The sequence below is a fragment of the Corythoichthys intestinalis genome, chromosome 2 (assembly GCF_030265065.1).
Source record: "Corythoichthys intestinalis isolate RoL2023-P3 chromosome 2, ASM3026506v1, whole genome shotgun sequence".
Lineage (NCBI taxonomy): Eukaryota > Metazoa > Chordata > Actinopteri > Syngnathiformes > Syngnathidae > Corythoichthys > Corythoichthys intestinalis.
The window spans coordinates 74,561,729-74,574,305 of record NC_080396.1 but is presented as its reverse complement, the minus strand read 5'-3'; the positions used below and the strand labels follow the sequence as shown (position 1 = coordinate 74,574,305).

Genomic DNA, 12,577 nt, shown 5'->3' with positions numbered 1-12,577 from the left:
ATCATTGGCATTACTGAATGCGTATGACAGATGTCATTAACTGTCATCCGGCAAATTATGTCGCTACCTCCATTTATGTCCAATTTGGATCTTTTACATCCATTCAAAAGTGAGATCATCTTCCGGAAGACACCTAATGACATCTGTGATAAGCATTCATTAATCCTCATGACAGTGTCATGTCATAATTATGATTGTCTAATGACACTCTTATGGTGCCACTGTCAAATAAAGTGTTATCAAATGGAACAGAAACTGAAGAAATAATTAGCAGAGATCATGAATTCTGTCCGTGGCGCCACAATGCATGCTGGGAGGCATGTTGGACGGCAACAGTGTTGACAGCAGGTGGCAGCAGAGGTTGACTGCCTCCTCCAAGTTAGCAGTGATGGTCAAGTTAAGCTTCTTGAAGCAATGAAGCTTTGCAGCCAATTGGTTCAAAGTTTCATGGTGTTTCATTTTGTCTTATGACAGTCTTATGATGCTGCTGACAAATAAAGTGTTACCAGTTAATATCTTTTGGTGTCAATATCCCATAATACAGTGAGGACAGCTGAGGCTTATAGTCCAGTGCGACTTATCTATGAATAAATGCAGTTTTCCTGTCAAATTAGGTGGGTGGCGGATTAGAGGTAGGTGTGGCTTATAATCTGAAAATTACGGTATCTTTCCAATGCTAAATCTGCATACATACACAAAAGAGAAAAAAAAATGTGGGGTTCCCTACTTCGCGGTTTTTCACTTATCGCGGCGGGTTCTGGTCCCAATTGACCGCAAAAAACAAGGGATCACTGTTGTGGTTTTGTGGGAATATGTGAACTATTTGTTAAGAGCATTGTGAAAAAAAAAAATAATAATAATGCTAGCATTATATAGCATTTAAGCTAGCGGACTTTTGCTATGGAATTTAGCCAATTATTTACATGTTGTACTTTAGATTCTGATATATTTTTTCTGTATCGTTTGAGGCTAAGCTCAGGTATTTTAATTTGGTTTTAAATGCATGTATTGGTCTTGTGAAATAAAGTGCAATTGCGCATATTTTGAAGAAACACTAGGGAATTTTATTGTGTATTCGCATTTAATGCTCTTTGAAACTGTAAGCTTATCAAGCCAAAATAAATCTTATTGTAAGCATATACGCTTGTTTATTTGTTTGACATATCCTAAAATTCATTCTGCAGCACATTCAATGTTTGCAATCCAATTATTTGATTATTAACTAACTGATAGATTAATCGATTACCTAAATAATCGATAGCTGCAGCCCTAAAGTGAAGACCAATGTGATCTAAACAGTGATAAAAATGAACCTCTGGGAGAGAAATGCAGTGAAACAATGATGAATATGAATCTATTCAAAAAGTTATCTGTGTGTGTGAAATGTGATACATGTGCTGTAATAATATACTTTAGAAATATCTCCATTCAAGTACTTTCAAGCTCACATTGATAAGGATCAGACTGTGGGCACCACAGGGTTTAAGCCGCTTCGCCATCTCTCCAAGAAGACTAAATCCTTTTCTAGTTCCCGCTGTGAGTATGTGTGTGTTTGCCATGAGATGGCTAAATGGCCCTAAGGGAGGGAGGCTGCTACATATCCCAAGATGTCTATTATGTACAGGATATGCCAGCAGCCCAATAGCAACTACTTCATCACGCAGTAGCGGTGCAAGCACGAGGCCATTTGAGCAGCTCAGAGGAATTTCACGAGGTGTCATATTTTCACACAGCTCCTGAGGGAAATGCCAAGGTTGTGTGAATAGTCGCCTCTCCCCTTTCTTCCAGATGAGACACGCTCGAGACCGGTGAAGGACCTCTCTACCAGTGTCATTGATAAGGGAAAGTAGAGATTGTGATGCATGCAGTAGCAAGTGGCGTTATCGTCAATGTTGCTCTTTACAGAGTTTCTCTCTGGGTCTTTGAGATGACCTTATGGTCAGAGATGTGCTTCGAATTTTGTTTCTTTTTCTCCAGAACGTTACAAGGGGCATTCGCAATAAAGTCCATACATATTGTGACATTGACATGTTTCTAGGGCAGTCAAACGATTAGAATTTTTAATCGTGTTAATCACGGCTTAAAAATTAATTAATCGCAATTAATTGCAATTCGAACCATCTCTTAAATATGCCATATTTTTCTGTAAATTATTGTTGGAACGGAAAGATAAGACACAAGACGGATATATACATTCAACATACTGTACATAAGTGCTGTATTTGTTTATTATAACAATAAATCCACAAGATGGCATTAACATTATTAACATTCTGTTAAAGGGATACAAGGCTAGAAGGACTTGCAGTTCTTAAAAGATAAATGTTACTACAAGTTATAGTAATTTTATATTAAAACCTCTTAATGTTTTCGTTTTAATAAAATTTGTAAAATTTTCGATCAAAAAATAAACTAGTAGCTCGCCAGTGTTGACGTTGCCGAGCGGTGACGTCACAGCCGTTCTTCCACAGTGTCTTTCACTACGTAAGGTACTGATTGAAATACACCACAAGGTGTCAATGGGTCTATTGTGATTCACGTTCATTTTAGTGCTGGCTTCACAACGTGTGAGACTACTGATTGTTTCTATATTGTGACTAAATATTCATCCAGTGTATTTGTTGAACTAAACGAAATGTTTGAATAGAGTTTGACCAAAGTCTGAGTCAGTTTTATGTGTATTTTGCATAGCTACTTTGATTGGGAATGCCAGCTTTTCTTTTTGTGAACATTACTTTTTTTGAGAAATAGGAATATTTTTTTGTTGTGCATTCACTAAATGATACTTATGTTTGTTGTCAAGGATTTGCCGAAGCTTATGGCAATAAACGGCACGGCCCAATGAACGCCTGTGTCCACTGTCTTTCTCTGCCTCTTAGCTCTCGATGCGCAAAAAACGGTGTCATTGTAATCTGTTTGAGACAATGCATGAGTGGGTCATTCCGCGCATGCGTTAAGTGCATCGAATATTTTAACGTGATTAATTTTAAAAAATAACGCCCACTAACACGATAAATTTGACGACACTACATATTCTGATGTAATTGGCTATGAACGATAACATAGTGGATTTGAAATGCAGAAGGCTCAATGTATTTTAACTGCGGCTATTTAGCTGTAGTATCAAGCATTGTTGTTGAGAATAGGGTTGCCACCTTTCAGAAATAGAAATACAGGACGCCCCCCCTCGCGCCCAAAGCTGTACAGGCAGAAAAAAAAAAAAAAAAAGACATCCCCATAACTCTTAAAATGCATAGAAATGTGTCTATTCATATATATATTCCGTACTGGTTCAGTACAGAACGCAACATTTAATTCCCAATTACGGATTGTTCCTTATTTCAAGGGACGGGTGGCAACCCTATTCGAGAACCAAAATATTTTGTTGACGAACAATTTCTTCATGACGATGACGGACTAAAAAAGTGTCTCGGGAGACTAAAACATAACGAGACGAATGCCAGTTTTTGTCTGACGGGTTGAAAATGCGCTATAGTGTCCGCCATTTGTTCACAATGTGTGAAATTCCTTTATTGTATATGTAGTTAGCTTTCATCGGAGGCTTTTTGTGATGACGAGCTAAAAATGTGTATCAGAAAACTAAACCGTAACAAGGCAGATGTCAGTTTTGTCTGACAAGTCGAAAATGCGGCATAGTTTCCGTCATTTGTTCACAATGTGTGAAATTCTTTTATTGTAGCCTATATATTGTTAGCTTGCATTGGAGGCTTTTTTGTGACCATGATGAGCTAAAAACGTGTCTCGGGAGACAAACTTAACGAGATGAAAGCCAGTTTCGTCTGACGAGATGAGAAAGACACGAAAATGCGTTTCTGTCATTTTTTAAACAATGTGTAAAATTCTTTTATTGTAGACGTAGTTAGCTTGCATCACAGGCTTTTTCGTGACGATAATGAGACGACGACGAGCTAAAAACGTGTCTTGGGAGACTAAAACCTAGGAGACGAAAGCCAGTTTCGTCTGACAAGATGAACATGCACCATGGTTTCAGTCATTTGTTCATATTGTGTCAAATTCTCTTATTGTATATGTAGTTGGCTTGCATCGAAATCTTTTTCGTGCTGATGACGAGACAATGACGAGCTAAAAACATGTCTTGGGAGACCGAAACTGTTGGTGTTGTGGACACCATTAACATTTATGCTTTTCTTATTATAGTTAGTTACCAGATAGGATAACTTCTCTCTCGTTAGCCTTTTCTTTGTCCTAGGCTATGTGGGATACCATGTAGTCTATGTATTCTATTCTATGTTCTATGTTGCTATCCTGACCCATCCCACCCTATTGTTTGCCGCTGAATAAAGAACGTTGCTATCACAGTACCTGGGGGAGCAGCTACCAACCTCTACGAAAGCTACATCGACTTCCCGCGGGTTCTTTTTAGCAAAGCTTGGTGTACATGAACCTAGCTTAAAATCTAACAGAAACGTAACGAGACGGATACCAGTTTTTGTCTGCATCCAAGCACAGAGTGAATGACAAAAAGTAAATCGATGGTTCAACGATCAAATTTTGTCTGTTTAGCCCTTGTGAGATGTTCATAGTTGAACTGTTCGCATGTTAGCACGAGTCGCTATTGCGCGCGCTCACTCATGTGTTTATATACAGTATGTGCATTATATATTTCTTTCCCAATGTATATGTGATGTAAGATTCACGGGTCGCACATGTGACGTATGAACATTTTTTGTCGCAGGCAGTGGTGTTTCGACTGATAAAAAAAAACCGCAAACCTCCGGTTATTAATGTATACATGACGTTGCATCACACTAGTTACCGGTTTCAAGGTTTACCATGGTATGAAAACGTCCCGGTTTCAAAACCACTAAAATTTCCGTCATAACGTAGAACGGTATTAGCTATTGTTTATGTCCCAAAAATGCACCAAAGAATCCATGGCTCTAACCCCTACCCCTCCAGTTGTTGCTCTGTCCTGTGTCTGTCGGTGACACTAGATCTAAGTGTTTGCCCCCCTTAATAAAAAAAAAAAAAAAAAAAAAAAAAACAAAGTCGCGAGTCTGGGAGTACTTCGGCTACCGAAAACAAAGACTGCCGCGGCTTTGAGGAGAAAGGACAGCCGACATACTTGCAAAGGATGGTTGCCAGGGGAAGCAACACCTCCAACATGATTTCACATATACGTGACCATCATCTGTCACTTTACACAAAATTTAAGCTAAGTAAACGCTGTCATCAACGTTTCCCCTCAGCTACGAAAGTTCACTCCTGCATGTTTAGTGTGTCTAGCGATGGTATAACAAATACTATAACGTAAACTTGTTAACGAGGCAGATAACGTGGCTAGTTAGCATGCCAAGACGGCGAACTAGTTTCCTCTCTACCATTAGCCTACTTCTGTAAAGTCTTCCGCCATTGTAAACATCTGTTCAAAATAACATTTTCATAATCCAGCCTGTGGTGTTTTTTTCTCTCTGGCAACTTTCTGTGTTGGGTGAGGGTGTGTATAATGTGTAAATAGTGGTACGAGTCATACACACGCACTACTTCTCTTACTCTCGCTCTCCATTATTATTCAACTAATATTAATAGTAGTAGTGGTATGTGTTTTACAAAAATGCAATACCGTGAAACCGTGGTATTTTTGCTTAAGGTGATCATACTGTTGAAATCTCATACCGCCGCATGCCTACATCAAACACAGAATTCAATAATCTGAGTTTTTAAAAACCATCGATTTTGAATGCCCAAAATGCGAGTCTCTAAGACTAAGACAAACACTAAAAAGGGTGCCAAAAACAAAACTTCTTTCCCTATTGACTAGAAATGAATGTTACTTAAGTTCATGAGTCAAGGCAGGTGGGTAAGCACTTTTGCCAATATAGTGTGTGTTGTGAGAAATTGCGCACTCAAACACTGACAGATGGTTGGGAGTGGCTCAGGGACAACTCCCCCTCCAATTCAACCTAATATAATAACGGCATAGGATAACGTTACCACTAATTAGAGTTGTCCGTTTTTGTAATCAAACCAACTATAACCCCTTTTAAAACACTGAAACAAAGGACTCCTCTTCTGAACATTGCCTCATAGCCAACGGTATTGTTACAACCACAGATATGAGTCACAAATCACGGCGTAAGAGCCACAGCTACCTTCCCCGCTTGACAGTTTGCTTGCACAATGAAAAGAATGGCTGCTGAAAGCAGTCGGTGGGGGAGTGGAATATTCACTGTGTCACCCGCCATCTCAGCTGTGGTGGCCGCTGATCCTCAACAAAGAAGAACGCGTCCTCTGAAATGCACGAGGGGGAATCGTGAATCTCTTCATTTCGACCAAGTGGTCACGATTTAGATGGCACAGCAAAGGACTAGCCAATATCAAGATAGGCTGGGCAGCAACTAGTACATGCTTCAACCCTTGTGCACTCGCTGGTTCGAGTTTAGCACATTTGGTATGCTTAAAGTGACCTCTAGATGTCTCTAAACATGGATGATTAGTAGCAGTGTTATAAAAACTGAATTTGAATCAGTTGTCGATCTGTGTTGTATGAGATCAGAGTACTTCTGACTTTAAAACACATTTCATTTTATTGTAAATGCAAATTCGTAAGCTTACAATCACCTTACAACAAACAATGAGAATGGAAAAAAATGGAGCAACTTAACAAGTCATAAAACAAATGGAATAGTAACTGAAGATTATCACGCAACATGAACTTCGAACGTTACTTTTGCAGCGTTGCAATGCATGCTTGGAGGCATTACGCACAACGCTACAATATCTTCTCTACTGAACACAGATGAAATCTACAGCGTTCCTCACCTAAAATCGAAGGTTTAGAAATCATTTGCCAAAGTCCTTCCCATTCATTTCCAATAAACAAAATGTCCCTTTCATTACCAATTGCCCTATTCAACATTCCATTGAGAGAAAGTGACCCGTTATTAACCGGAAACACAATTAAATGCCCTCAAATAGACAGGAAGTGAACCAGTATTAACAGGAAGTGACCCCAAAATGCTCTCAAATCAACAGGAAGAATTTTAGGTGTTTGTCTACCACAGCAAATGATTAAAAAAAAATACAATATGTCATAACATATCACTATCGGGATATAAAACCCCCCCCCAATCACACACCACTAATTCCTGGATGTAATTTGACTTCTAAGCAGAGGAAAATGGATGGATGAATGGGTACTGTAATTTTTGGTCTATTAGGCGTAACTGTCTATAAGCCGCCACCCAACAAATTTGACACGAAAAGAGCATTTGTTCATAGATAAGCCCCAGCTCTCCTCACTGTATTATGGGATAATTACACCAAAAGATATTAATCAGTAACACTTTATTTGACAGCGGCATCATAAGACCAAATTGCTGCAAAAATTCATTGCTTCAAGAAGCTTCATTTGGCCATCAAAGCTCCCTTGGGGGAGAAAGTCAACTTCTGCCGCTACCGGCTGTCAACACTGTTGTCGTCCAACATGCCTCCTAGCATGCATTGCTGCGGTACAGATGTAAATTGCAATCAAAATTCATGTTCTGTGCTAATTATTTTTTCAGTTACAGTTCTAGTTGTTTCATTAATTGCTAGTTATTAAGAGTGTAACGGCACATGTATTTGTATTGAACTGTGTCGGTACGGGGTGCTCGGTTCGGTAACCCTTACTTTTGGGTTACAGTTTCTTTGTGTAGATTATATTTACTCCATCTTCTCTACTATAATGAGGACCAACACGGTAGGACAGTATATAACCCAGAAACGTCAACGGCGCGACAACGTGGCCGCCGCGAGAACACAGTGAAAAGCGGGCGTTAAAGTCAATCAGCCAATGCACACCAGTCGCAGTGCAGCCGCGTGTTAGACGTGTCCCAGAAGCGGCTCAACGCGACGCACGCGAAAAGAACGGCACAGTTTATTATTTGACGTGAGATGCGGCCCTCCTGCGTCAATACTACTAGCTAGGATCGGGCGGACCGGAAGTCACTCGTGTAAAAATACGGTGGATCCGGTCGATTTTCAAACTAATATGCAATCGTAACACACTTTTTGAGTTCATCAGACTACCACAACAAAACAAGTAGGAATATTCACATAGGAACTAAAGTTATACAACATAAAATATACAATATAAAAGAATACTACATCACATTTGTAAAATATAAACACATAATAAAATAAATAATAGCCCATTTAAATAAAATACATTGAAATGAGCTAAAACACCTATAATTACATAAGAATAATACACAGATCCTACTTACACAATTAAATTTATTAATTTCTGTGTGGCGCTTTAACTTAAGAAAATCCACCAATAAACCTTTTGAAAACCGTTCATAAGGTAAAAAAATGATTCATTGAGGCATTTCATTTGTAAAATACATGTTAAAATCTTTGTCATTGGTATTGCTTTTCTCTTTAGCACAGGACTTCTTTTTTCTTCTTTCTTTCAGAAAGAAAGCTGACCAATAAGCGGGGTTTGAAAGGCAAATTGTTGTTGGATTATTATCTTTAAATACCCGCTACTTTGTGAGCAGTATTCTAGCTTTGTATAGGCTAATGTTCCTATTGTAGAAAGCACAAAAATGTGTAATAAACAACTAGCACATTTATATTTTGCATTTTGTTTTCTTACTGTACCGAAAATGAACCGAACCGTGACCTAGAAACCGAGATACGTAACGAACCGAGATTTTTGTGTACAGTTACACCCCTACTAGTTATGGTATTTGGTAACATTTTCTTTGACAGCGACCACATAAGACTGTCATAAGACCAAATAAACCACCATGAAGCTTTGAACCCATTGACTGCAAGGCTTCATCACTTCAAGAAGTTTCATTTGACCATCACTGCTCTCTTGGGGGAGACAATCAACCTCTGCTGCCACCTGCTGTCAACACTGTTGTCGTCCAACATGCCTCCTAGCATGCTCGCAGAGCTACAGATGAAAATTACAATCAGAATTCATATTTTGTGCTAATTATTTCTTCAGTTACTGTTGTCGTTGTTTCATTAATACAGTGGTACCTCTACATACGAATTTAATTCGTTCCAGGACCTTGTTTGTAAGTCGAAATGGTCGTATGTCGAGCAGGATTTTCCCATAGGAATACATTATAATTCCATTAATTCGTTCCAAAGCCTAAAAACATACACTAAATTCTTAATAAATACTGCTGGCACTGTTACAAATGGCAATTAAACATAGAAAAACAAATAAGTTATAAATAAATAATTCAGAATAATATAATAATAAGAATAATTAATAATTATTCCTGTAAATAATGTAACGAATCGGATTCTAATATGGCGGACACTTTTTACTGTCCCTGAACGCACCGCGAAGGTGACGTCTCAGTGAGATAGGTCGGTGCGGTAGAGATAATACTTTCGTTTTCTTGAGAGCGGTCAACTGCTTAAGACAATGGGCGTTTTGTGTTGGATAAGTTCTTAAATAAATGATAAAAACGTGACGAAGCTGGCGATTTCCTTGGCAATGTTACCACAATAATAATTGTCACCTTAACTTATAAATAGTGGCGAACGGTGGTCGGAAGAGGACCATGGAGCTGTATTGTTGAGCCAGTTCAGGGACGCGCACCCCAAGCTCATATTTTTCTATAACTTGCATCTTCATTTCAAAGGTAAGCATCACTTTTTTCCTTGTTTCTCCAACTGTATCAACTTTTTTTGAAAACTGTGTTGATTTCTCACACAAGAAAATCCACCGTGCGTTCGTTTGCAGTGCTGTCATGTCGTCGTATTTCGAGCAACTCGTCGGATGTAGAAACAAATGGCGGCTCAAATTTTACGTCGGATGTCGAAAAGATCGTGTGTCGAAGTGATCGTATGTAGAGGTACCACTGTAGCTAGTTATGGTATTTCGAAAACTGTCATAAGACCATCATAACTTTGACATGACACTGCCATGCGCATTAAAGAATGCTTATGACAGATATAATCTTGAGTCTTGCAGCAAATGATCTCACTTTTGAATGGATGTAAAAGATCCGAGGTGGACATAAATGGAGTTAGTGACATATTTTGCCAGATGACACTAAATGACAACCGTCAGAAGCATTCATTAATGCACATGACAGTGCCATGTGATAATTAAATAAAATAATAACAAATAATAACAATCTTACGGCGGTCTTAGGACGCTGATGTCAAATAACCCAAATAAATCAAATAAGCCGCACTGGACTATAAGACACAGAATTCAAAATGAGGGGGAAAAAGTAGCGGGTTATAGTCCAAAAAATACGGCACATGGATTCCACGCACATTAAAAACAATATATATATATATATATATATATATATATATATATATGTAGTAGTCAGGAGTGATGAAAACGCCGCTGGAACAAGCAGGATCTTAGCTCAGTGCTCCCATATCCGTTGAGGACAGCTCATAAAACATGCAGCGCCCAAGACTGGGCCTCTTAGAGCAGTGGCATTTTAGTACTACACCACAAAGACACACATACCGTAGCCGTGCATAAAGGTAGCCCTGTTAATTTTAAAAAGGTTTGAAGGCGGTGCGAGATTCATGATTTACAAGCTGCAATGCTTAAGCCTTTTCCTGAGTATACACAGAAGCTATAACAGGCAATTATTTTCATAAAACATGACCGGAGGGAGCCGAGAACAATCGGCTTCCTGGTACAACAGTACAGCAGTGATCTTACCGATTAAACTCCAGCCCTTTTTAGCGCTAAATTGAGACTGCTGATCTGATGGCGTATGTGTTGTGCCTCCAAGCACACACGATGCATGTTGAGGATGACTCATTACATCGTTGACTGTGCGCAGTCCAAAGAGGATACAACACAGCTGACTTGAGTCCTGACGCCTTAAAAAAAGGGGGGTTGGGCATCAGTGAGGCTGTGTGTAAGCCTCGAATATTCCTGGAATGTTAATGTTAGGCTTGAACCAAGGTAGTCTGTTTTGCTGGGTTCCATTCCTCTCAATGGACTGTTAATGACAGCAAACGTATGCCAACAGCTAACACACTGAGGAAATATACTGTGTGTACCATTGTTGTTTTCGTCAACGAGTAGAAAAAAGATTCGAGTTAATTTTGCTCCTTCAAGTATTCGTTTAATTAAAGTGGGGTTGTAATGGTTTGTTTTGAAAGTGTTTGCATTTAGTTTTATCTATTTGGGTGGATACTAGAGGCGTGCGAAATTTCCGATTCTTACAATATTCGCGATTCGGCCGTGGAAGATTCGAGAACTATTGACAAACATTCGAATGCCAATTATTGAATTATACCAGGTAAAATGGAAATAAAACTGTCAGCGCGGTCTTCGGGACGCAATGAGGAACAGACAGAGTAAATATCATGTTCAACTCATGCCGCTAGATAAAAAAACAATACCTGACTGCGGCCAACAGCTGCTTCAAACAATGCCCAGTTGCTAGTTGCTAAAAACATACGGCCACATATGGCTATAGTAGATATCACATTTATGTAGAACTAGATGCAAAATGACAGATGATGGTGGCGTTCAAACATGTAAAGAGAACTAGATGCGAAATGACAGATTTGCCGTTTAGTAGTTGCCGCGTTGGTAAAGAGCCGTCATCTTAAAGCAGTAGACTTCTCTAGAAGGCTCTGTTGTAGCGAACCTAAGTTTTTATCTAAAATACTCCTAAATCGGCAAAATCTTGACTTGACTCTATCTTTAAATGATGAAACAGTTTGAAAAATGACATGCCGAAAGTAGACAGAAGGGAAATTATGGAATAACGGTAGCAATTTTAACAATTTGAACGGTTGATTCACATCATTAAATTAATTTAATGTAGTTTAAAGCTGCTGATAAAGAATGGGGACTTGATTATTTTATTCACTGTTTTTAACTGTTAACTTGATACTAAAATATTAGTTTGGTTTAGCCTGAGAGTATTTTTGACCTAATTTACAAAACATTAAAAGGGGGGAGGGGGCTCTTTAATAACGTGGCCCTTTACAATAAAAGGGGGGAGGGGGACATTAATAATCGATTTACAATCGAACCGCAGCCTCTGAATTGTAATCGAATCGTTAGGTGCCCAAAGATTCCCACCAATAGGGCTGCAGCTAATTATGACATGACACTATGATGGTTGGTAGTGTCTTATAGTCAGGTGCGCCTTTAAGTTTGAAAAAATACCCCCGCTAACTCGAAGATTAAGCCTAATGTCAGAAATTCTGAACTTCCGCTTTAAGAAAGCGAAAGACCCCCCCTTGCCCCTCCTATTAATTATCATTTGATGGTAAGGAAGTAAGAAGTGGTCACATGATGAAGCATAATTATTCATAGGGGCTTTTGCCCTCATTCAACTACCCTTCCCCTCCCAATGGAAGGCCTGTCAATTGAACACCCCCACAGCTTTTTAAAGGGAGCAGGGTGAAGGGCACCATTTGCCCCTGTGATGTATGAGGAGCGACAGCGATGTACGTTAGGTGCATCTGAAAGAAAGACAGAAGGTCAAGGCGCATTACACTCCAACCATTTACCGGCTGAACACGCAGGCTGACCCGCACTGCAAATACGATAGTGTTTGTACATGCGTGTCCGTACGTCAGTGGCCGA

General features: G+C 39.2%; 1 protein-coding gene across 4 annotated transcripts in view; it reads right to left on the bottom strand.

The window, feature by feature from the left end:
* rerea (arginine-glutamic acid dipeptide (RE) repeats a) overlaps positions 1-12,577 on the bottom strand; it is a 403,494-nt gene that overhangs the window by 213,508 nt on the left and 177,409 nt on the right. Inside the window, exon 1 of one of the 4 annotated variants that reach the window (XM_057829517.1) lies at positions 10,685-11,308. The exons of the other annotated variants lie outside the window; for them this stretch is intronic. The gene's annotated coding sequence lies outside the window, so the exon portion shown is untranslated. Of the gene's footprint in view, positions 1-10,684; positions 11,309-12,577 lie in introns of those variants that run through there. 4 annotated transcript variants of the gene reach the window in all.